The sequence below is a fragment of the Salvia hispanica genome, chromosome 2, assembly GCF_029641045.1.
Source record: "Salvia hispanica isolate PSC_SH4W2 chromosome 2, Shi_PSC_v1, whole genome shotgun sequence".
NCBI classification, from domain to species: domain Eukaryota; kingdom Viridiplantae; phylum Streptophyta; class Magnoliopsida; order Lamiales; family Lamiaceae; genus Salvia; species Salvia hispanica.
This window is the reverse complement of record NC_142693.1, coordinates 46,458,019-46,483,854: the sequence shown is the minus strand read 5'-3', so window position 1 is coordinate 46,483,854 and position 25,836 is coordinate 46,458,019. Positions and strand designations below refer to the sequence as shown.

At 37.2% G+C, this 25,836-nt stretch overlaps 1 long non-coding RNA gene across 43 annotated transcripts; it reads left to right on the top strand.

Moving 5' to 3' along the window:
• Window positions 1-292: 292 nt before the first annotated feature.
• On the top strand, window positions 293-16,383 carry LOC148932530 (uncharacterized). 43 transcript variants are annotated; one of them, XR_016135759.1, is made up of 21 exons: window positions 293-583; window positions 1,000-1,124; window positions 1,210-1,540; window positions 2,205-2,304; window positions 2,386-2,526; window positions 2,729-2,835; window positions 3,850-3,933; window positions 4,091-4,187; window positions 4,584-5,546; window positions 5,626-5,693; window positions 6,401-7,230; window positions 7,328-7,374; window positions 7,464-7,521; window positions 8,006-8,179; window positions 8,257-8,363; window positions 8,491-8,510; window positions 8,942-9,078; window positions 9,165-9,226; window positions 10,493-11,630; window positions 11,730-11,874; window positions 12,001-16,383. It is a non-coding gene; the product is annotated as an uncharacterized LOC148932530 (long non-coding RNA). The 43 variants fall into 43 exon arrangements; XR_016135745.1 differs by having other exon boundaries at window positions 8,257-8,403; XR_016135757.1 differs by having other exon boundaries at window positions 8,257-9,078; window positions 10,493-11,015; window positions 11,123-11,141; window positions 11,560-11,630.
• The last annotated feature ends 9,453 nt before the right edge of the window (window positions 16,384-25,836 follow it).

Below are 25,836 nucleotides of genomic sequence, written 5' to 3'. Positions count from 1 at the left end.
ATGAACTAAAATGGTAAATCGGGATTTCTAGTGGTGGATGTATGGAGTAATACTTTACTACTATATTATTAGTAATATAGTAGATATTATAATATTGTAGAGTATTGGAAAATAAAATAGTAAAATATAAATAAAGTATATATGAAATAGTACTAATAATTACAGATACAATAAATTATTGTACTCAATTACCGTATTACTACAATTATTATACTGTAAAATTAATGACAAATTTTCATATAGTAATTGAAAATTTGTATTCTCTCAAATATCGAAACTTTGTCAAGAAGGATTAAAATTTGAAAAATAAAATTACGACTGTTTGCTCTCTCTCCTCTCATCTCTCTCTTTTATGCACTGTCCCTTCCACCTTCCTCAGTAAAAACTGAACGGCCGGTCCTCCTCTGTGTAAATCGGCGGACGGCTCCGGTATGTTGGTTCCGTCAGTCGCGATTGGGCTGCCATGGTGCTGCCTCGAATGAGTAATTGAGAAGATGGTGTGGGTTCATGTTTAGAATGGAGACCGAGAAGCCTCTCGCTAAACCTCCGCCGCCGTTCCTCTCAACAGCCACCGCGTCTTCAGGTAATCAAATTGTATTTTCTTTTTTCTTTATATAGTTTACGTCAATTTGATTCATAATGTTTTTGCTATTGTGAATTTAGAGTTGATTTTGAGAAGAAGAAAGGTTGATTCGAATTTACCAAAAAAACCCTCTCTTGTTTTTGAACTTCCTAGGAGCCTCACTTATTGAGTTGGAAGTAGTTTAAAAATTATGAATTTCATCTGTGTTTTGCTTGATTGATTGGACTAAAACAGAAAAATAGAAGCTAAATCATTCATGCAGTTGTCAGTTTGGTACATGGTGATGTTGCTCATTTTCAAATATACATATTGATATCATGTGTGGTAAGAATGTTGACGCTTCGCATGAGGCGCTGAACTAGAGTTAGATGTGTAAAGTCGTGTGACATCTACGTTTGCTTGTGTCTTTGTTACAGACTTGGTTATAATTGTATGCCGCCCCTGTCATTGCATCAGTGGCTCAAAATGTGGCCGAAACTAGAGGAAAGCTTTGGAGATTGTGAAGGGAGATACACTCTGGGGCTTGTCAAGAAAATATGGGGTATGTTTGCTTGAGTTTTACTCTTTTGTTGGATGAAAAAATTATATTCCTGGAATTTGATGTTTAATGTGGGTAATTTGTGTAGTACCTATCCAGGAAATTAAGGAAGCTAATGGGCTTACAAGTGATACCATATATGCTGGGAAGAAGCTTGTTATTCTCCTTCCAAATGATGACTTTTGTTAATGTTTCATGAGCACACCTTGCTACCTAACAAAAGTCAAGGATAATGCGGATTCAATCTCTATCAAATTCCAACAAAATGCACTGTTGCAATATATATGTGAGCAAGCCTCAATGTTGTATCCCACAAGTTATCTTTACAACCATAACCGAGAAAGAGTAAAAATGAGGAAAGGAGAAACAGGGGGAGATAGGAGCTGCACCCATTAAGGTCATAGATTCAAGAAGAACAGGTAATCACCACAACGTTCAGTTCTACCTCTTGCATAGCAATACCGATAATATGTGGAAATGAATTTATGCTGTTTCTAAACAAGACCAAGTGCATTTCTTATATTTCCGTCCTTTACCCTCTCTCTTTGATCTTGTTTCTTGACGAAAAGTTAATTAAGGCTTTCTTGTGACTTTTGTTTCACTGGTAGGTTTCATGATTTAGTTTAAATAAATTCGGAAGCCTTTATCAAGATTAAAGAAATACATAGGCCATGCATGTTTCCGTGTCATGTAATCATCGATGCATATCATGTCTGAAAAACATACTTACTTTTAACCAACTGGATGATGAAGTTCCTTCCAGCGTATATTAAGTGGATCCTAAATCCTGATGGTAAGACCACATGATTTAGATTTGTGGAGAGTTACAATGGTCTCTTGATATTTTCACTGTGCTGAACATGGATTCTGTTGATGTTTTTTTCTGTTGAGTGGGATTTACTTATTAGAGAAATAATACTAGCAAATAACTGATAAAAATTTGGTCAAGTGCTGTGTTAATTTAGTCCATTATGTATAGGTTTCGAATACATATTGTTTAATTTAGTCCATTATGTATGTGTTTGGAATTAATATTGTTTGTATTTTTTTCCTTGTTGCATTTTTAACCTTGTTTACATGCAGTCCAAACCATTGATGGGGAAAGACATCAACAACTTTCTATTAGGAGAAAGCAAGAGACAGTGTTGTGCCACTTTGTTTAATGCTAGCCTTTATGCACAAGGTCAAATGAGCCCTTTGATATATAAACCCCATTGATTGTCAAATCTTGGCATCTTAATACATCTGTTAAATGTTTTCACAGCCTCTATCCCAAGTACTTGCTAGATATGTTTCTTTTTACTTTGGCATTCGATTTGCTGTACTTGCATCTAAAAAAGAAATCATGGGCCTTGGAAGCTGGATGAGCACTCAATTAGTGTCAAGTAAAGATGCTTTCTATGAGGTTAGTGTTTTCTCTTTTTTAAAATCCCTCCCTATTAAGATCCCCAAGACAAAAAAGCAAGTTAATGTCTGTTGTGGTGTAAACAAATCATTCTGTGAGATATTATTTGCCAAGACTAATTTTAGAATTTGCATCTGCAAGTGCCATCTTGTGGTCTTTTATAATTGTAATTTCATGCTCTGGTTTATGTGCATGCCTCCAGGAATATATCAAGTTTCTGAAGGATGTTCAGGACCTCTCTCCTAGTCACATTCAACCTTCGGGTTCACTTTTGAATATCTTTTTGGAAGATTGGCCATTATTTTAAAGGTAATAGTGCGACATACATTTTCATCACTTTTGCAGTTGTTGTTGGAAGCTTGTCCCACTATTTTAAATGAATACGTCATTGGAAGATTCTTGCTTGTAAGAGATCCATATTTCGAAGTTCTATGTGTTGTTCTTTATGGCCAAATACTGATGCTATGATGGAGATTACTTGTAGTATTTTAGCATTCGGTTAGTAAATGCATAATATGTGAAAGGATGAGGCCATTTTTTAAATAGGGAACAGTCTATATATGAGTATATGTTTGCTAATCTTTTGAGGATTACAATTTTTTTTCAAAGTAACCTGAAAGCAGTACTTTTTGGTTAGATCTTATATACTGATTGTTCTAAATTATTATTCCGGATATATTTTTTCTGTTCAAAATAGTTCGATGTTTTTTCTGGTATGAATCTGGGCATGAAATTATTGAATCCATAGTCTGGTTTTGTTGTTGGATTTGTGATGATGTGTAGCCAAAATTTCATATACTATACTGTGACATCTTGTGCCTCTTAGGTTATGAATTTTTTTCTCTTATGTATGGTGTTGGATAGATTTAAGCATCAAGTAGCTGGTTGAGAATTTTGAAGTCAATTTCTTTGTATGAAATGGTAACTAATGGGTTATGCTATCATAGCAGAGGTGTCATATGCGAGCACTTCCAAGAAAACTAAAGATTATCTCTGTTGATTTTCTATTTATTACATTAACTCACCACTTCCTCTGATCTTTCTCATGATTTTAATATTTCTGCAATGCCAGAATGTAAACAGCTTGTTGCCACTTCTATGGCTGGGTGACTCTAGAAATCATATAAGCTCATGTAGGAAAATCAAATTAATGATTGGACATACATATTGGAGAAGTTTCCTACATTGGTTAATTTTAGAAACAATTTTCCTGCAGTAATTAATTTTATTACTCTTTCCGATTCGTTGATTCGAAGGGTCCTTTTTTCAGTAGTGTATATAACAATACAAATACTAAATAAGTTATGTGTTTTTAAATGGCAGGACTATGCCATGGAGCCTGATGAGAAACTAATACGAAATGCAGCACATTTGATGGTATCAAGGTTGGCAGGAAGACTTGCTAATGTAACCTTTAAGTATAGATAACCTTTCCTTTATTACTCTATTTTTTTAAATGCTAATGATATTGTGAATTTGTCAAAACATCACTTTCTATACCTATACCTTGCGTGTTGATTAAAGAGGCCCTTAAGTCACAATTAGGAACCTTTATGTGGTTCAGTATCAAGCGAGCTCAGAAGGTCACTTCAGGGCTTAGCAGGGAAGAATTCAATGAGACATAATTGGTGGATTTTGAAGCTGCTGGTTTCTCTCAACAGGTACTAAATATTGGATCTGCTTATCATTTTATATTTCTGTATGGAGACGGCAGTAGAATAATGATGGCTTTAGAAGATATTTGATGCAGTTATGTATTATATTTGTTATATGGGGTGTTTGATAATGCTTGTGCCCTCTACGTATACTAAATAATGGTTTTATCTCCTACTCTTTCTCTTTATCTCCCATGCTCTTGTGATTATGCTTGCAATTGACACTGAATAGAACTTACTTTGTTCTTCTCATTTTCTCTTAGTCCTTATGCTGTGGTTATGGTTAACTTTTAAATTGATAATTGAATACAAAGTTTTTTAAGCTAATGTGATGTATTTAGTTAAAACTTTTTGAGGTTTAGTTGTACAACCTTACATAATTACCTGGATCCTTTTGGGTAGGAAAATAGAGGAAAAAGAATTCGGTGAAAGAAAAGAGAGGAGCTTGGAAATCAACTTAAAAAAAGCCGCAAAAAGTCCTTGAAGGTCTCGTCTCATCCACCGAGAAATTGGTGAAATGGTTATTTTATACAATAGGACTAGGGCTAAATCCTCAAGTAGCCGCAAAGCGAGGAGTTAGAAAAAAAACAAATGCTTTCCAAGAAGTAACAAGGAGACTCCATCTATTCACTGCCCTCCCTCCTGCACGCCCCATTGGAAAATAGGATGACCCCACTCTACTTGTTCGATGCTGCTCCATTTTGGGAAAAAAGAACCAAAACCAGTTTAGCTACCATCCTCTGCTCCAAAAGAGAGAATGGTAGCATTTCAGCAATTTGCTGTACCACCCGCTGTACCAGAGAGAGAAGAGGGCAAAATATGACTCCTCCTATAATGCTAGATCATGATGAAGAGAGAACGCCGGCATATCAGCTATTGCTGTATCACCTATTGTAGTGGAGAGAGAAGAGGGCAGAAGACGGCCCTCCTATCCTAGAAAATGATGTATAAGAAGGGGTGAATCTGGGAAGAGGAAGGGGTGATTCCGGGAAGAGGTTGAATAAAAGAATATAGGAAAAAAAAAAAGAAGTTGGAATGAAAAGGAGAGAAAAAAAAAGAAAAAAGAAGAAAAAATTGAAGAAAAGAAAAAAAGAGGAAAAAAAAGAAGAATGAAGAATGAAAAAAAGAGAAAAAAAGGATGAAAGTATGGGTGAATTTGAAGAAGGGGTGAATCCGAGCTTGTGAAGAAGAGGTGAGTTTGAGCTTATAAAGAATGGGTTTCTAAATTTTCAGCTTGCTGCAAGACCTGAATCCCCTGAGTCATTACGACAGCTGATTGAAATAGCTAAGAACCCTACTTATTCTGGAAATTTGTCTCCTTTGGCTGTTGGTAAAGAAGAAATTGCACTAACCCCAGGGACAAAGGTTTGCAGAAATTTTTCTTATCTCACACTTGGTGCATTCCTACACACATTCACAGAATCTAACACCTTTTTTTTTCCAGGTACAAGCAGGGAAGAATTCAATGAGACATAATTGGTGGATTTTGAAGCTGGTGGTTTCTCTCAACAGGTCCTAAACATTGGATCTTCTTATCATTTTATGTTTCTCTATGGAGGCGGCAGTAGTATAATGATGCAGTTATGTATTATGTATTATGTTTGTTTCATGGGCGATTTGATAATGCTTGTGCCCTCTACATATACTAAATAATGGTTTTATCTCCTACTCTTTCTCTTCGTCTCCCATGCTCTTGTGATAATGCTTGCAATTGACACTGTATAGAACTTACTTTGTTCTTCTCATTTTCTCTTAGTCCTTATTTTGTGGCTATGGTTAACTTTTAAATTGATCCTTGAATACAAAGTTTTTGAAGCTATTGTGTGTTTAGTTAAACATTTTTGAGCTTTAGTTGTACAATGCCTACATAATTACCTGGATTTTGTGTAGGAAAAGAGAGGAAAAAGAATTCGGTTATATATTATGTTGGTTTCATGGGGGGTTTGATAATGCTTGTGCCCTCTATATATACTAAATAATGGTTTTATCTCCAACTCTTTCTCTTCGTCTCCCATGCTCTTGTGATTATGCTTGGAATTGACATTGTATATAACTTACTTTGTTCTTCTCATTTTCTCTTAGTCTTTCTCATTTTGTGGTTATGGTTATCTTTTAAATTTATCCTTGAATACAAAGTTTTTGAAGCCATTGTGTATTTAGTTAATACTTTTAGAGCTTTAGTAGTTCAATGCCTACATAATTACCTGGATTTTGTGTAGGAAAATTGAGGACAAGGAATTCGGGGCAAGAAAATAGAGGAGTTTGGAAATCAACTGAAAAAATGGAGCTAAAATGGGCATAATTGGAATGCTCCTAAAAGGTCTAGTCTCATCCACCAACAAAATGGGTGAAATGGTTATTTTATACAAGAGGACTAGGGCTAACTTCTCAAGTAGCCGCTACGCGAGGAGATAGAAAAAAAAAACAAATGCTTTCCTGGAAGTAAAAAGGGACTTCATCTATTCACTACACTCCCTCCTGCATGCCCCATTGGAAAATAGGATGAACCCACCCTACCTGTTCGATGCTGCTCCATTTTGGGAAAAAGAGAAGAACTGCAACCTGTTCAGCTACCATCCTCTGCACCAAAAGAGAGAATGGTAGAATTTTAACTATTCGCTGTATCAGCGATAGAAGAGGGTAGAAGATGACTCCTCCTAGAATGTTAGACCAAGATGAAGAGAGAACGGCAGCATTTCAGCTATTGCTAACCTGCTGTATCAGAGAGAGAAGAGGGAAGAAGACGACCCTCTTAGTATCCTAGAAAAAGATGTAAAAGAAGGGGTGAATCTGGGATGAGGAAGGGGTGAGAATCTGAGCTTGTGAAGAGGAAGGGTAAGTCCAGGAAGAGGTCGAAGAGAACAAAAAAGGGAAAAAAAGAAATTGGAATGAAAAAGAGAAAAAAAAAAACAAAAAAAAAAAGAACAGCTTGAAGAAAAGAAAATAAGAGGAAAAAAGAAGAATGAAGAAAGAAAAAAAGAGAAAAAAAGGGGATGAAAGTAGGGGTGAATCTGAAGAAGGGGTGAGAATCCGAGCTGGTAAAGAAGGGGTGAGTTTGAGCTAATTTTCAGCTTGCTGCAAGACCTAAATCCCCTGAGTCATTATAATAGCTGATTGAAATAGCTAATGCTGTAAATTTGTCTCAGTTGGCTGGTGGTAAAGAAGAAATTGCACGAACCCCAGGGACAAAAAGGTCTGCAGTAATTTCTTTTATCTCACATTTGGTGCATTCCTACACACACATTCGCACAATCTAAAACCTTTTTTTCCTGGAACAAGCAGGGAAGAATTCAATGTGACATAATTGGTGGATTTTGATGCTGCTGGTTTCTCTCAACAGGTACTAAATATAGGATCTACCTATCATTTTATATTTCTGTAAGGAGGCGGCAGTAGTATAATGATGGTTTTAGAAGAGATTTGATGCAGTTATGTATGTTTGTTATATGGGGGGGGGGGGGGGGTTTGATAATGATTGTGCCCACTACACATACTAAATAATGGTTTTATCTCCAACTCTTTCTCTTCGAATCCCATGTTCTTGTGATTATACTTGCAATTAGTTAAGTGCAAGTATCTGCCAAGGTAAAAGCTATATATATGCTGGAGCATTGATGTCCTCAATCCCAATCCTGGCTAGGACTGTAAATTTGAATTTCATAGTATTTTCTAAGACAATGTGGAGTTTTATATTGTATGTCTGTATGTCAGTATGTCCTACTTAAATTATGTTCCGGTTGTATTTATGTGCGGTGTATCGTAAGGCATTCTATTCCATTACCATATATGTTAGTCTAATGTGTTGTTTTGTTATTCTCTTTTAGATTTGACTCTTCTGTCCATCTTTGGAATAGGCTCCAGTATCAGAAGCAGGACAAGTTATCTTTTATTATAAATTACTTATCTGCTGTGAATGTTGAGGCTAAAGCTAAAGAGTTTTGCAAAATTCTGAATTCTCAATATTATCCTTGGTTCATGCAGTATACGGTTTTGAAAAGGTAGAGATTTAGTTTGCGAATACATTCCTTACCTGTCGTTTTCAATTATTTTTGTCTAACGGTAATATTTTTGGCAGGGCAAGCATTGAAACAATGTTTCATGATTTGTACCTGAAGTTTCTTGATGAACCAAATTTGAAACCATTGAACAGAGATTGTGCAGGCCACTTATGAAAACTGCACGGTCTGATTTTTCTACTTACGTTATTCATTTTGGGAAGCCGGTATTTATTCTTGGTATTTGTACTATGTCTAGTTCATCTTTGTGATCTTTATTTGTATCTTATTTCATTTTTCCACTTTGTTTGCAGGATCGAATTTATAAATACTGGTGATGCATTAGATACATACAGACTATATATATACTATAGCCTTTCTTCTTGTATGAATTTATCTCAATTGTTGAGAGTTTAGTCCTTGGAATCAGTGTGTTGTTAAAGGTATGCTTTATTTTAGCTTTTAACAAACTTGTAAAAACCCATTTCTGCTAGAAAATGAGTTGGCTAATGAAGCGAAAGAGGTTGAGATTCAGGTAAAAAAGGCCATATCATGTTCATCTGACTTATGTGCCCGCCGTTGCTACCCATGGCTGTTACTGAATTTGCCATTTCTCTCATACAAACTTTCGTTACGAATAATTCTAAAGATATAACAGAGCTTCACAATCTTATTGATGCTCTTAAGTATTTTCCTAATTTTCTGCTTCCAGCAATGGCCGGAATATTATATCTAGGGTCCTTAAAAGTTTTCCTAATTTTTCAGCTTGCTGCAAGACCTTAATCCCCAGAGTCATTACAACAGCTGATTGAAATAGCTAAGAACCCTGCTAATTCTGGAAATTTATCTCCGTTGGCTGTTGGTAAAGAAGAAGAAATTGCACGAATCCCAGGGACAAAAAGGTTTGCAGAAATTTATTTTATCTGACACTTGGTGCATTCCTACACACGCATTCACACTATCTAAAACCTTTTGTTCCTGGAACAAGGCAGGGAAGAATTCAAAGAGACAGAATTGGTGGATTTTGATGCTGCTGGTGTCTCTTAACAGGTACAAATATTGGATCTACCTTTGATTTCATATTTATGTATGCAGGCGGCAGTAGTGTAATGATGGTTTTAGAAGAGATTTGATGCAGTCCTGTGTTATGTTTGTCATATGGGGGGGTTTGATAATGCTTGTGACCTCTACACATACTAAATAATGGTTTTATCTCCAACTCTCTATGTCCGTCTGACATGTTCTTGTGATTATGCTTGCAATTGACTCATTATATAACTTACTTTGTTGTTATTCATAAAAGAAGGATGTTGTCTGCGAATTTTCTCAATTATTGTCTCCTGAACACAAATGAATGCTTTGGAATTTTTATCCACCGATCACAGACATTGCAGTCCCAACAATTTGTCTTCTTGTCTTTAAATTGATTTTCGAGATAACACAGGGGCATCTTGTCTTGTGTTGCATTTGCATACGCATTTTAACATCCAGTTGATTTCCTAAAACATCTTTAACTGTGCTTCCTTCCCATTTTAAATGTTTAATTTCTTTTGGGCAATGTTATTAAGGAGAGAAGGTTGATTGGATTAAGAAGTGGTGTCCTAGGGACCACATGTATAATGTTAAAAAAGTGATATGGCCCATTTAATTTTATCCATAAATTAGGTTGAATTATGTTTTCAAGTAATTATTTGTATGCACTGTGTTTGATTCCACGCGATAAATAATGGTCGGAGAGATGCATGTATACACTAGTCATCTTGGGATGAACTTCTGTGGTGCGTGTGGGTACATGCATGTAATTTTTCCACTTTATGTGCTTTATTTTGTGTTAAACTAATGCTATAGTTTCCCCATTTTATGTTATTTAGGTTGCAATTTTAGTTGCCATGTTTCCATCAAGGATCTTGTCAATTTTGGGTACATGCATGTAATTTTTCCACTTTATGTGCTTTATTTTGTGTTAAACTAATGCTATAGTTTCCCCATTTTATGTTATTTAGGTTGCAATTTTAGTTTCCATGTTTCCATCAAGGATCTTGTCAATTTTTTAGTCTTTAGTCTATCTATAAGAAGAGATTATATGAAAAATGTAACCGATTCTTTCGTTTCTTTGGGCTACTGGCCATCTGCCGGGAATTTCGGATACGTTTTAGTTGCCATTGTTTTGTGTGAATGAGCCATGTTTTGTAGTAATTTTGTAGACTAGAAAATTTGGAACGGCTTTTTTCTTCAAATATTTCTCATAGAACATCATACTTTATTCTTCTTTTTTTACTTTTGAAATGCTATGTCATATGTTAGTGCAACTTGTAGAAACGAGATCAAGACCCAAATCACGTCCAAGGCCTTAAATGCCCCCCCTTATGAGCGCAATCTGGAGTTGTGAGTTGAAGTTGCTACCGAAGCAGAAACAAAAGCCCAGAAGAAATTAGCTGCGTCGGAGGCTGAGATTAGCTGCTTTGTGATAATTCTTTTGTTTATAAAGAACTGTGTTTGCAATCCTGGATTCCCCTGTACCCCCAAACTAACCTAAAGATCTTATTTCGGATTTTACTAATTATTTTTCCCTATTATAATTAATAGAGTAGATGCTGACAGAGCTCTTGGTTCTCTCATTTGAGTAGTGAGATGGATAGCTCCTTGCATAGTTATCACAAATGATTAGAAGCAACTCAAGAGCTAAATATGCTGGAACAAGATTTAAACTTTATGACGACTAAAGAAGAAAAGAAGCTGACGCAAGAGAGAAATGTGGCTGATATAGTTTCAGATGCTGAAGCAAGAGACCTCAGATGCATGTAATCCCACGGCATGCAAAAGCTGCTCAACACACGCAGTAACCCCCTTCCCTTTCCCTTATTCTTCTTTTTGTTTGTTGGTCAATGTTTTGAGTCTTATCTGATATATCTGTAGTTGGTGACTGGCTAAAATATGCTCTGACAGAGATATAGGACTGATTGTGGTAAGAAGGTGAACTTTTTTACAAGAAACACCTTACCGAATTTCCGTAAGTATAAACAACCAGCTCCATAATTTTGATGTATGACTACTAGGAAATAGAATATTCTGAGGCAACTAAGGCAGGTGAATGATGATATTGAATTGCTTATAGTTGCAAACATACATTTTCGTAGATCTATGACTATCTGACATTTACAAAATGCTTGTCAATTTTTCTCATCCTTTATTCAATAAAGCTATGCCATTTGGAATGAGCTTATAGGCCTCTTTCCTTGTGCAGTCATTTGATGATGTTTTGCTTGGACATACATTGCCGTCCTGACCAAATTGTGCTTGGTCGTGTTATGATCAGCTTGTGGTTCTTTGTCAGTATGTAGTGTGTTTATTTATAGTATGTCTAGTGTGTTTATGTGCTGCAGATTGAATGGGTGGGGTAAAGATGGTTTTGATGTCATTCCAACAAAAATGGAGAAATAAATTAGCATGCCAGGTAGAAATTTATTTTAAACTATCGCCCACCATCTATTACTTTAGGAATGTAAAGAATCAAGCATGATACTCAATCTGTTAGTCTAAATTTTTCATTTAGTTGTTTAATTTTCAGGAACCATTTCCTCTCCATACACTATTTTTGGCTCTATTTGGAAGATGTTGATGGTCAACAATCTTTTCTAAAAACCGCCATCTCTACACCACATGAAGTATTTACATTTGCTCATTCCGAAAGGCAGCTGGTACGTTTGCTACAAATGTTAAGCTATTTCCAAATGAACTAGTGACTGCTTGTCACTTTTCCTTATCTTTTTTCAGTAAAGCTATGCCATTAGGAATGACCTTATAGTGCTTTTTTCCTTGTGCAGTCCTTTGATGATGCTGTGTTTGGACATTCATTGCCATCCGGACCATATTGTGCTTGGTCGTGTTATGATCTGTTGATAGTTCTTTATCAGAATGTAGTGTGTTTATTTACATAGTAAATGTCATTTTGGTCCTAAACATATGTCAAAATATGAATTTGGTCAAATACATTAATTTTTTGAAAAACGGGTCCATAACAAATACCCTTTTCTTGATGGTTCCGAGAAAAAAATAACGGTTAACGCTAATTGTACACATGACCGTTAGTTTTTTGACGGAGCTGTCAAAAAAGGACCACTCCGACGAGGATTTCATTTGTTATCGACCAGTTTTTAAAAAGTGAATGTTTTGGACCGAATTCGTATTTTGATCATATGTTTAGGACCAAAATTGATCTTACTCATATTTATAATGTGTAGTGTTTTTATTTATTTAGTTTGTGTAGTGGTGTATATGTGTGCAATGTAGTGTATTTCGTTATAGTGTGTACAATTTGTAGTGTGTGAAATATATGTTGTGTAGTTTATGTATATTATGTGCAGCATGTGTTTTGAGTGTGTAATTTGTGTATAGCTGTGTGTAGTGTGTGTTTTTCTTTGTATAGTGTCTATTTAGCATATAATATGTGTGATGCGTGTAGTGTCTATATGTATATTGTACGCAGATTTTATGTATATTGTGTGCATTCGGTGTATTTTGTGTAGTATGTACAATGTGTGTTTTTTGTTTGCAATATGTGTGAGTGTGTATTGTATGGTGTGTGCAGCGTGTGTATTTCTTTTTAGAGTTTGTGTAGTGTGTTTATTTATTCATTTTTAAATAGTAAATGTTGTGTGTGCAAGTGTGTAAGTGTGTGTATGGTATATTTTGTGTATAGTGTGTACTGCGCATATGTGCGCTATGTAGTGTATTTTGTTATAATGTGTACAATTTGTAGTGTGTGAAATGTGTTGTCTATAGTATAAAAAAAATATGCGTTGTGTAGTGTAGGTATAGTATGTGTTTTCTGTATATAATGTATGTGGTGGGTGTAGTCTCTAGTGTATATTGTAGACCAGCAATGTGTGGTGTAATGTGCGTATTTAGTTTTTTATTTAGTTTGCGTAGTGTGTATTTTAAGTGCAATATGTAATTATGTGTAGTGTGTGTATTTTGTGTGCAATATGTGATTATGTGTAGTGTGTGTATTTTTGTGCAATGTGTGCAGTGTATGTTGGTGTGTTCATTGTGTGTGTTTTGAGAATAATGTGTATATTTTTATATTAGTATGTGTAGTGTGTTTTATTTATTTACTTTTTAAATAGTAAATGTAGTATTTTGTGTATTGTTTATAGTATGTGTTGTAGTGTGTGTGTTTATTTATTTATTTATTTATTTTATTTTTAAATAGTAAATGTAGTGCGTGCAATGTCTACTTAGTATAGTGTGTATTTTGGATATTGTGTGTTGTAGTGTATGTTTATTTTGTGTGTAATGTGTGGAGTGTGTACGGTTCATAACCATGTGTGTAGTGTATGTTTTTTTTTGTATAGTATTTTTTTAGTGTTTATAATGTGTGTGGTGGGTGTAGTGTCTAGTGTTATATTGTAGGCATTATGTAATGTGTCTATTTAGTATATGTAGTGTGTGTAGTGGTGTTCATTGTGTGCAATGTGTGTGTTTTGAGTATAATGATTACTTTTTATTATTATGTGTACGGTTTATAACCATGTGTGTAGTGTGTGAGTTTTTTTGTATAGTACTCCCTCCGTCCATGATTAGGAGTCTCAGTCACTTTTGCGCACCCGTTTTATAAAAAAAATAAAAAATAGTTAAAGTGTAGAAATGGTAAATTAAGAGAGAGAACAATGTTGACAAGAGTCTTCTCAACATTATTCTCTTTTTTACTTTACCATTTCTCCACTTTAACTATTTTTTATCATTTTTATAAAATAGGTGCATAAAAGTGACCGAGACTCTTAATCGCGGACGGAGGGAGTATTTTTTTTAGTGTGTATAATGTATGTGCTGGGTGTGTAGTGTCTAGTGTTATATTGTAGGCATTGTGTAATGTGTGTATTTAGTGTATGTAGTGTGTGTGCAATGTGTGTAGTTGTGTTCATTGTATGCAGTGTGTGTGTTTAGAGTATAATGTCTACTTAGTATAGTGTGTATTTTGGGTATTGTGTGTTGTAGTGTGTGTTTATTTTGTGTGTAATGGTGTGGAGTGTGTATGGTTTATAACCATGTGTGTAGTGTGTGTTTTTTGTATAGTATTTTTTTTAGTGTGCATAATGTGTGTGATGGGTGTAGTGTCTAGTGTTATATTAGGCATTGTGTATTTAGTGTATTTAGTGTATTTAGTGTGTGTATTTAGTGTATGCAGTGTGTGTGCAATGTGTGTAATTGTGTTCATTGTGTGCAGTGTGTGTTCATTGAGTATAATGATTACTTTTCATTATTATGTAATGTGTTTATTTATTTATTTATTTATTTTTTAAATAGTAAATGCAATGTGTATAATGTCTATAGTGTGTATTTTGTGTTTTGATTGTTGTATGTGTGTATTTTGATTATTGAATGTTGTAAATTTAGTGTGTATTTATTTATTTATTTTTAAGTAAATTATAGTGTATATTGTGTGTAGTGTGTGGTGTGGTGTAGTGTATTTATTTGGTGTATAATGTGTATTTTGTGTGATTATAGTGTGTAGTGTGTATTTTGGTTATAGCATATGCAATGTGTAATGTAACGTGTGTGTTCATTGTGTACAATGTGTGTTTTCTAAAATTTGTGGTAGTGTGTATTTATTTGTGGCCCGGTCGCGGTGCCCACGAGAGCGCCACGATTGTGGCTAGGCCGCGGCGCTCATGTTGCAGCGGCCACGGCCCGCGGCTCAGCCGCGGCTCCCCTTTTTCGATTTTTTTTTATATTCATTCTATAATATACCCATTTTTTCCCAATTTTTTACACCATTCCAATCTCCACTCTTTTCGTTTTATCACCAATTCTACTTTTGAAAAATGAGTTCCAACAATTGATGGATAGGGAGTTCGATGAACTCGTTCAAGAGGTGCAACGGGAAGCAGAAGAGGAGGAGGAGGAGGAGGAGGCGGAGGTGGCGGCGTTCGTTCACCCGTTCTATCATCGGCGGACCATATGCCGTGACCATGTCGGGGCACACCAGCGGTTGATGGAAGACTATTTTGGCGATAACCCCCGTTACCTAGCAGAGATTTTCCGTCGCCGCTACAGAATGTCGCAACGGTTATTCATCCGTATAGCGACTACATTGGCGCAGCGGTACAAGTGCTTCATACTGCGCAGTGATGCTAGCGGCCGACCCAGGTTGTCGACATATCATAAGTGTAGCGCTGCAATTAGGCAGCTTGCCTATGTCGGACCCGCTGATATGTTCGACGAATACCTACAGTTGGGTGAAACAACTGCCCTAACCACGCTGAGGCAGTTTTGCAATAGTATCCAGGCCATCTTCGGTCCGGAGTATCTATGGAAGCCAAATGCCGATGAGTGCCAGAGATTGATAGATATGCACGGGAGAGTGCATAATTTTTCCGAAGATGTTGGGCAGCATCGTTTGCATGCACTGGGAGTGGAGAAACTGTCCGGTTGCTTGGAAGGAGCAGTTTACATCTGGATTCAAAGGGAGACACCCAACAATGATACTAGAAGCTGTTGTAGACTACCGATTGCGAATCTGGCATGCATATTTTGGTGTCGCAGAGTCGAACAACGACATCAACGTACTGCATTCGTCTCATCTCTTCAATGATGAGTGTCCTGAGGGTCCGACGGTCAGATTCATGGCCAACGGGACGCAGTACAACAGGGAATACTACTTAGCCGATGGGATATACCCTCGTTGGCCCGTGTTTGTCAAGACGATCTGGCAGCCGGTTGGGCCGAAACAATCCTATTTCACGGCCAAACAAGAGAGTGCTAGGAAGGATGTTGAGCGTGCTTTTGGTGTCCTCCAAGCGCGATGGGCCATTCTACGGTGCACGGTTCGACAATGGCACGAAAATGATGTCGCCTCCATTATGTATGCATGTATCATATTGCACAATATGATAATAGATGACGAAGGATATTCTGCAGAGTACTGGGCACCGGAAGAGGGTGCTAGTACAAGTCACGGTATTGCAACCGCCCCACTGCAGATGGGTGTACCGCATAGTAATGCATATTTGATCCAACATTTCGCCGATATGCAGAGGGAAACATCACATACGACACTGCAGGCTGATATGGTCGAAGAGGTTTGGAATCGTAGGGGAGAAGGGGGTAGAGCGTGATATGCGTTGGGAATGTAGTTTATGAGACGTCGAAAATTTTCATTGTATAATTTTACCCCTTTCTATAATACAACGAAGATTTTGTTTTAATTTTAGTTCTTATGCATTTTTTCAATTATTATAGTCCAATAACTTTTATTGTAGTAGAATTAAAATATAAACAAAATTAAAAAAATTAAATTATTTGGTGGCTTGAGCATGTCCACTACTAGTGGAAAACATGGGCGTTGGTGGCCCGGCCACACTTTGTGGCTTGGCCCGGCCAACTATAGTGGACACTCTAAGGTGCATTTTGTATATAGTGTGCAGTTTGTATAGTGTATTTTGTTATAGTGTGAGTATGTATTTTGTGAAATGTGTCGTGTAGTGGTTCCAAAATTTGCTTAGATCATTCGAAAAGTTCCGAGTATTTCTCTTTCATCTTGTCTTCCAATTCCCGCGCAGCTTACTCAACACCATGATTTTTCCACTAAACCTTCATCGCAACAATAGACTTATTACTCAACTCTTGCACCTTTTGTTCGAGAATAGCTTCATGCTTCTTTTAATAACTCAAATTGGATTCAAAATCATCATTTCCTCTTGAAGAATTATGTGATTAGGGTCGAACACGTACTTCCTCAATTGTGACACATGGAAAACATTGTGTACTTTTCAAAGGCTTGGTGGTAGCGCTACGGGATCCACTCTATCACGAACCTCATAAGGTCCAATAAATCGTGGTCTCAATTTGCCTTTCACACCGAACCGAGTTATCTCTTTAGACGGCGGAGCTACCTTTACAAAAACTTTATGTTGGGTTTCGAATTGTAGATCTGTTCTTCGAACATCAACATATGATTTCTGTCGATCCTGAGCTTGCTTGATCTTCTCACGGATTTGTTGAACAATCTCTATCATCTCTTCCATAGAGTCTATTCCAAGAATTCTTCTCTCACCTACTTCATCAGTGTTGACCTACATTTCTTCCCATACAATGACTCATACGAAGCTATGTATTAAGTCACCTGATAAATACCGTTGTAAGCAAACTCTATTATTAGCAACTCTTCCTCCTAACCTACTCCTCGATCTAGCACTACAACTCTCAACATATCCTCCAAACTCTCTATCGTCCTCTCTGCGGGTGGAATGCAGTACTAAAATTCAACTTAGTGTCTAACTCTCTCGCTACAGGTTCATCCAGAATCTAGAAGTAAACTTTGCATCACGATCGGATGTGATGGTCAATGATACTCCATGTAAGCGTATGATCTCTCGCACATACATCTTAGAAAACTTATTAGCTTCATAGGTATCATGAATCGGTACAAAGTGAGCGGATTTCGTTAGATGATCAATAATCACCCAAATAATAGTGTTCCCTCGTTGAGACCTTAGTAATCCTATCACGAAGTCCAATGCAATGTGCTCCCATTTCCATTCCGGAATCTCAAGTGGTTGCAGTCTCCCATAGGGTCGTTGATGTAGAGCTTTCACTTGTTGACATGCTAGACATCTCTCCACAAATGCCGGGGCCATTCCACCAAAACTATTTCTTCATACTTAGATACATCATGGTACTTCCAGGATGCGCAGTATACAGTGTTTCATGCGAATCCCTTATGATTCCATATCTAAGTCCTTTGTCTCTAGGCACACACAACCTTCCCTTGAACGTGAGGGCATTATCCGTCTCCTTGTGAAAATATTCTTGCTCTCCCGTCCTCACTTCCGAACGGATTTTCCGAACGGATTCCTCACTCAGGGCATCAGCCACTACATTCACATTTCCTGGGTGGTAGTTTATGCTATAATCATAATCCTTTATCAACTCGAGTCATCTACGTTGGCACATGTTCAAATTCTTTTGTTCAAAGAAGTACCTGAGGCTTTTATGGTTCGTGTATACACAATGAAATCCATAAAGATGGTGTCTCCAAATCTTCAGAGCATTTACTACTGCTGCCAACTCCAAGTCATGCGTTGCATAGTTCATCTCATGTGGTCTAAACTGCCTTGATGCATACATCATCATTTTCCCATTCTGCATAAGTATACATCCAAGTCCTACTTTCGATGCATCAGTATACAACACATAGTTAGTTTCTGGCTCCGGCACAGTGAGAATCGGTGCGGTGTGTTAGAGTTTGTATACTAGAATTCACCTTTCGAGTGATTGAATACTGTAAAAACTCTTATTTTATTTTCCATTTCTGTCATAACGTTGTTATGTTTTACATTTAATGGATGTTTATTGCATGTTTAAATGTATTAGTAATTTAACAAAGTTTAAGGCTTTGTTTTAGTAGACCGGTTGTGAGCGTCGTTCACCTAAGTCAAATTCAAACCTCGCCGAATGTGAGCACAATTTACACCATTCGATTCCCCTAATTCTCATTTCTCCCCTCCCCACCGCCTGCCACCAGCCACGATCAATCATTTGTGCTCCGCCACCAGCCAATCTCTCTCTCCCTCTCCCAAATTGAAGAACAACAAATGTCCGTGAAGATCACTAGAAAGTAAGATCGCTAAAATCCAGCAGTTGTATCTTCCTTTTCTTTTTTTGAAATTGTATATGTTCGATTTTTTTTAATTATCGGATTGATCACTAGAAATGTCCGACTTGCCTGACTGATTTACTAGCAGAATTTTTGTTTTTAATCATCTATTGTCTAGCTAGTTTACTTGCAAAATAATTTCCCTTTCATGATATATCCTATTTATGCTTTGAATTTGAAATAATGACCAGGAACACAGTTAGGGATAATGGCGTCAATTTGTCTTCGATAGTTCCATGAATCTTATCAATGTGGCTTCGGAGGATTTCTATTGCCATTAAATTGAGTAATGGTGTCAATTTTACTGTTTCAATTTTGTCGAGAGCTAAATCAGGTGTTTAATTGAGTCATTTTTGCTTTTTGATATAATTTTGAGTATATTTACGTGTACCAGGTGTTTCATTTTTTATTGTGTCATTACTATAAAAAGAGGTACTAGCAAACCTCTCTTATGCTTTGAGTTATTTACTTTGAAAATTGAAAATGGGCCGGATTCAGTACTTTTTGGACGATGCCGTTAAATATTAACACAAATTTGATCCCTTTCATTTTACTTCGTAAATTTGTTTCAAATTCATTTGAAAATTCAATCGAATTAATCATTTTGACTGACTATTTTTACGTAAATGATAAGTAGAAAGGCAGTAGGAACTAGAGTGAATAGTGCAATAGCAATAAATGCAAGAATATTTACTTCCATAATCTCATCGGTTTTTTACTTCGTAAGCTCTCTCCCAAAACCTCCGACCTCTTAGCATAAATTATTTCTAATATCGCGAAAATTTCTCCATTCTTATAAAATCACTGCACCTCAACGCATGACGCTTATTAGTACTTCAATGACCCGACTTTCTGAAACTATAGCTAAACAAAATGACGATTGCGTTTCTTCCACCTCTGCCTCTCTCATGTATCTTGCCTCTCTCTCTCATTGAATTTCAACATTTCCTCAATTTTCGTTGATTGCTTGAATCAGTGGCAGATCCAATGTATATGGTGACTTACTCCCAAATATATCCTATTTAATTATATATGGAGACTTACTCCTTAACACTGAATTGGTGCTGGTAGTGGTAGCCGACCTCTAATGTTTATTTTTTGATCTTTCATTTTATTGTATAATTATTATATAACAAAATAATAAATGAATTCACACCCTTAACAAATAATTTATGATAGTTATTATATTTCTATCGATCTAAATTGGAAATAATTTTATTTTTGTGTACTTGTTATAGTTTTTCCATTTTTTTTTATAAAAAATTTGCTCAAATATTTTGTGTTCTTTCAAAGTAATTTATTCCTTTTTAATGTAAACTTTACATTTATGTTTATATAAGACATTCACAACTAATATTATAAAACATTTAAATTTAGTAAAATAGAATAAAATGACCAGATTTTAATCTTCAAAGCCCTGTGTCTCTACAATTAAATATCGTAATCCCGAATCAAAATTTCTAGATCTGCCACTGGCTAGAATAATCCTTGATAATAATGCACAAATTTTAGAGGTAATTATATGAGCATGAGTTTGCACCTAATTTTGATTTTGTACAATCAAATAAAAATTTACTTAGTTGGAGACATCCTTGAGCAAACTAAAAAGAATGTTTGCGTTGATGGTTCATTCATGTGCCTCGTCCACCATTATCACACTACAGCTGACAAGAATCGGCTTGTCACGAACCTGTTGAGGAAATTCATGGAGTAACCTTCCATTCATCATGTATTTCAAAACCGCATTATTCGATGTGGAGTCTTCGAATCGAATCGAGTAGCTGACTTAAATAGACTCAACTCATTTTTAGAAGGCACACTTGCAAAGAAATCACTCTAGAAGTTCCAGCGGATCCTAGCTCCACACCTCTCGTTCCTCGCCACCAGTCATGACCACTTGAAGACCTCGCAGTTCCACCGAGGATAGTTACCGTCAACTCCACCAGCCGTTGTAGTCGCCTAAATATTGTTTCATCGTCCGGAGTGGAAAAACAATCTTTATTTGCTTTCTAGTTTAATTCGTACTTCGTTTTATTTCGTTGGATCTTTGCTAGAACTAAATCTCTTGTTGCTTTTGAAGTCTTTTGTGGAGATCTAGATGCTATGATATGAAAGTTGTTTTTATTTCCTCTTTTCGTTGTTGTCGTGTTTTATTCTGCCTAGCGTAGAGTTGTTTGCGAGAAGTTTCTAAGTGTTGAAGCATGGTTTCGTTGAGTGGGCTGGATCTTTTGTTAAGTTTCTAAGTATTTGATAATTCGATTTGAGGTTTAATGTAAGAGATTTGTGATTACGTGACTGTTGCCACCTTGCATGTTAGTCAGTATGTTTAAATCTGAGTTTATCAGTCGTTAATCCGTGAGTTTTCATCTTTTGATTGTAAATCTTAGTTGTAGAAATTGTTGATCTGAGCTGTTATCCATAGAATCTGTGTTTATTTGAAGACAACATCAGCATCCGGTTTGTGGACCACTTTTACTTTTCAGCTGCTTTTTCTCTTGTCCTTTCCCCTTTTGTCAGACTTTCTGCAGATCCGACAGCACATCAGGCAGTTCGTTAGGATATTCACTCCAGCTTTTGTTTAAGTACTTTTAGTAAAATTATACTTTTCACATGCACTCTAGTAGAGTATTTCTTCTCTCTCACACAGTCCGCCTCTCCCAGATATTAGATAGTCTTACCAATCAGCAGAGTCCATGTCCACCTTTAGTTTTTCTGCCTAGGTAAAAACCTCAACCCATCCCTCCAGAATATAACCACAATCCCAACTTCCATCCATCTATCTCTGTGGAATTCGACCCTTACATCCACTATACTAGCCAGTAGAAGTGAGTTGAGGAAATAGATGAGACCAAGGTTTGAGGTAATAGTGTCAGTGACGTGACTAGATTAGGAGTCTTCTTCTGACCAGTTGTATACAACCTGAGCCTTGTGCACTTTCAATATCACATTGATAAAGGATTGGGGAATGATTTTCTTGTATTTCTTATTCACAATCATATACATAGGTACATCATTATATATGACTAACAATATCTACACAAGGTAAACCTAATATACTTTAATTCCATATCTCCTATTCTTAGTAAATATAATCATTGCATATTATCCTCCTAATATCTTGAGATTTCATTCTAACACTCCCCCTCAAGTTAAGTAACGGGGTTACCGATACTCAACTTGCACAATACTTCTCAAAAAGACTTCGAGTTCACGGCTGTCGTCAACATATCGGCCAGCTGATGTTCGGACTTGACATATGGCATTTCAACTATCTTGGCTTCAATATTCTCCTTAATAAAGTGTTGATCCACTTCCACATGTTTGGTTCGATCATGTTGCACCGGGTTCTCTGATATACTAATGGCCACCTTATTTTCATAAAATAGTCTACACGATCGAGTGGGACCTATATCCAATTCTCTCATAAGTCTTCTCAACCAGTCTACTCTTAATTCCCTGAAACTTTGCTTCTGCACTAGAGAGTGCCACCATCTTTTGTTTCTTGCTCCTCCAAGTCACAAGATTACCTCCCACAAAGGTGAAATATCCCGCAGTCGACTTCCTATCATTTGGATTCCCAGCCTAGTCAGCATCAGTGATCCATGTATCTCTAAGTGCCTGTGTTTATCAAACAATAATCCATGTTTGGATGTCCCTTTCAAGTATCGAACGATCCTCAGAGTAGCTTCCCAGTGTTCCTCTTGAGGGGCATGCATGAAGACTGACTACTCCCACAACATAGGCAATATTTGGCCTAGTATGAGCCAAATATATCAAATTCCCAACTAATCTCTGAGCTTCCCTTTCTCTTTTATCTACAATCCATGATTCTGAACCATTGGGGTGTTTGCTGGCTTGCAATCTAGCATCCCAACCTCTGCTAGAAGATCTAGTACATATTTCCTCTAATTTATGAAAATTCCTTTCTTCGATCTCAGCACTTCTATTCCTAAAAATATTTGAGAAGCCCCAAGTCATTCATCTCGAACTCAGTGAAAAGATTCTTCCTTAGCTCGGCCATTTCTTCCTCATCGTCCCTCGTGATAATCATATCATCCACATATATAATTAAACACGTAATTTTGCCCTTCTTCTTCTTGAGAAACTGGGTATGGTCGGAGTTACTTTGTTTAAATCCATACTTGTTCATCACCTCTGTGAATCTTCCAAACCATGCCCTTGGAGACTATTTTAACTCGTTCAATGTCTTTTTCAGCCGACAGACTTTCCCATCTTGAAACTATGCAGTGAAACCCAGGAGGAGGTTCCATATAGACAGGTTTCGGCAATTCATCATGTAAAAAAAGCATTCGTCACATCAAATTGGTGAAGTGGCCAGTCTTTGTTGGCTACAATCGAGAACAACACCCTTACTGTGTTGATCTTGGCTACTGGTGAAAAAGTCTCTTCATAGTCTACTCCATAAGTCTGAGTGTATCCTTTTTCCACCAGTCGAGCCCTATATCTCTCTATCGTACCATCTGGCCTTTGCTTTATCGTGAACACCCATCTGCACCCAACAGTTCTTACTCCTTCAGGCAGCTTTCCTTTTACCCAAGTCATGTTTTTCAGTAGTGCTCTCATTTCGGTGAACATAGCTTCTCTCCAATGCTTGTGTTTCATTGAATTCTCCACTGACTGTGGAATCTCCTCTTCCTCATACAATAACTTCAAATGCTCGTGCTATCTTAGTTAGATTTCCTTGCACAAAGTTTGTCACCCCATACCGGCTTTTCTTTCCAATCTTCTCGGGAGAATGTCTTTTCGGTGGGACTCCTCTTGTACATCGATGAGGAAGTACCAATAGTATTGTCTTCCTCTTGGAGTTCTGTATCATCATGGTTAATAGAAAATGTATCCTCATCAGGGCTTAGTTTAGAAGTTACCTCGGATATCGGTTGAGAAGGATCAAAAGGGTAGTGGATGAGACGACTCTTGTGGTGAGACTTGCTCGGCGGCAGTGACAAATGGATCTGTTTGGCCCATTATCGAAGAGTTTGGCAATGACACAACCTAACTTAGATAGTCCGCAGAATCAGAACAACTCGGATTGCTCTCCCCCTGACTACTAAGGTGGGTGTGGTAAAAGAATTCGGTTTACAGGAAATTGCAATTCATGGTTGTGATGACTTTCTTGGTGTGGGGGTCAAAACATCGATAACCTTTTTGGTTGATCCCATAACGGACGAAACACACTTGGAGGCACAGGGTGATTGTTTGGTTCTTTCATGCTTCGGAATATGAACATAGATAGTACAACCAAAGACTTTGGGTTGTAGATTCAAATGTTGGGGAATTTTAGTGAGTTTAGAAAGGGTATCGAGCAGGGTTTTTTTGTTGAGGACTTTTGTAGGTAATCGGTTCATGTGGAAGACAGATGTGGCTATAGCTTCGGGCTAAAAATGTATAGGGACTTTGGATTCAAGCATTAGGGCACGAGTTATTTCCAAGATTATCCTATTTTTCCTTTCTGCTACCCCATTTTGTTCGGGAGTGTAGGCACAAGAAGTTTGATGAATCATGCCTTTTTCTTTACAGAATTGGGACATAGCATTCACGAATTCCCTCCCATTATCTGACCTAAAAGTTTTTATAGTAGTGTGTAATTGTGTTTGGACCATTTTGAAGAACAAGATAAACTTATCAATGATCTCTGACTTATGTTTCAAAAAATAAATTAAAGTCATCCTAATGCAATCATCAACAAATATCACAAAATATCAAAAGCCACCCCCACCAGTAATTGGTGCAGGACCCCACACATCAACATGCACTAAGGAAAAAATTGAATTCATTCGAGTATTGGAAAGCTTAAAAGATTGTCTGTGGCTTTTGGCCAAAACACAAGTCTCACATAAAAAATTAGAAGGGATCGAAAAATTCAGAAAAATAAGGGTGTCTTAGTCTTCGGTGCCATAGCCAAATTTCTTGTTTCATGGACTCGTGAGCCAGCATTGCACTACCATGTTGAGCTATCTCGTCCACTTAGTAGTAGAGTCCTTGCTTCTCAGTGTCACGCCCAAGAATCCTCTTCGTCCGAATATCCTGTAAGATACAAAAATCAGGGTGCATTAGCAGAGTACAATTCAACTCCTTCGTGACATGACTTATAGACATCAATCTCTGAGATAGAGTAGGCATAAACAATTCTTAAGCCGGAGAGTAGGAGAAATTTCAATAGTGCCCGAACCAACAACAGTAATCAATTCCCCATTTGCAGTTTTAATGTAGGTTTTAGTAACTTCACTCAGGCTACTAAAATTATTCCTATCTGGGGTCATAGTGTCTGTTGTCCCATAGTCAAAAATCCAACCCTTGGTTGTATCTAACCCCTTTTGAAAATGAAACACGATGGATAAATTTTTCAAGGGGCGCAAAGGAATTTTTCAACATATAATGGGGGCTCAATTCACGATTTTTCTCAAGTTTGGGGCACTGAGCATATTTGGGGTCAATGTATAAGTTCTGAGAGTCTGGGGTTCAGTTTCAATCAAATGGGGTCCTTTTTTTTAATTCACCATACTTCGGAGGTAAAAAAACGAATGAATTTAAACTTCCTAGGGTTTGGTTTTTGGTTTAAAACCAAACCCTTTACCTCCTGTCGGCGCCATCTCCGTTCACTCGACATAGTTCCCGGTTCCCCGCACGCTGCCACCGCCGGACGGGGCATCCTGGATTGCCGCTGATCCTCCTTGTCCTCCTTGATTTCCCGTTCTATTGATTTTGTGGCTGCCGGTAATTGGAAACTCCCACAGCCATTTTCGACTAAAAATGAGTTCCCCTCACTCTCTGCCTCTCCTCCCACCAATCGGGATATCCCAATCGCTTGAAACATGTCTCGTACGTGTGTTTTGGTTTCTAGCAGTGGATGCACCAAAGGGAGGATTTATCCGGAGGGGTGGATTTCTTCGGTCTGTTCCCCGGTCCGCTAGTAGCGGTGGGGCGCGGCGGCCCGCTCCTGTGTTGTGGGCGTTGGCTGTTGGCAACAAATCCGCTCTCAATT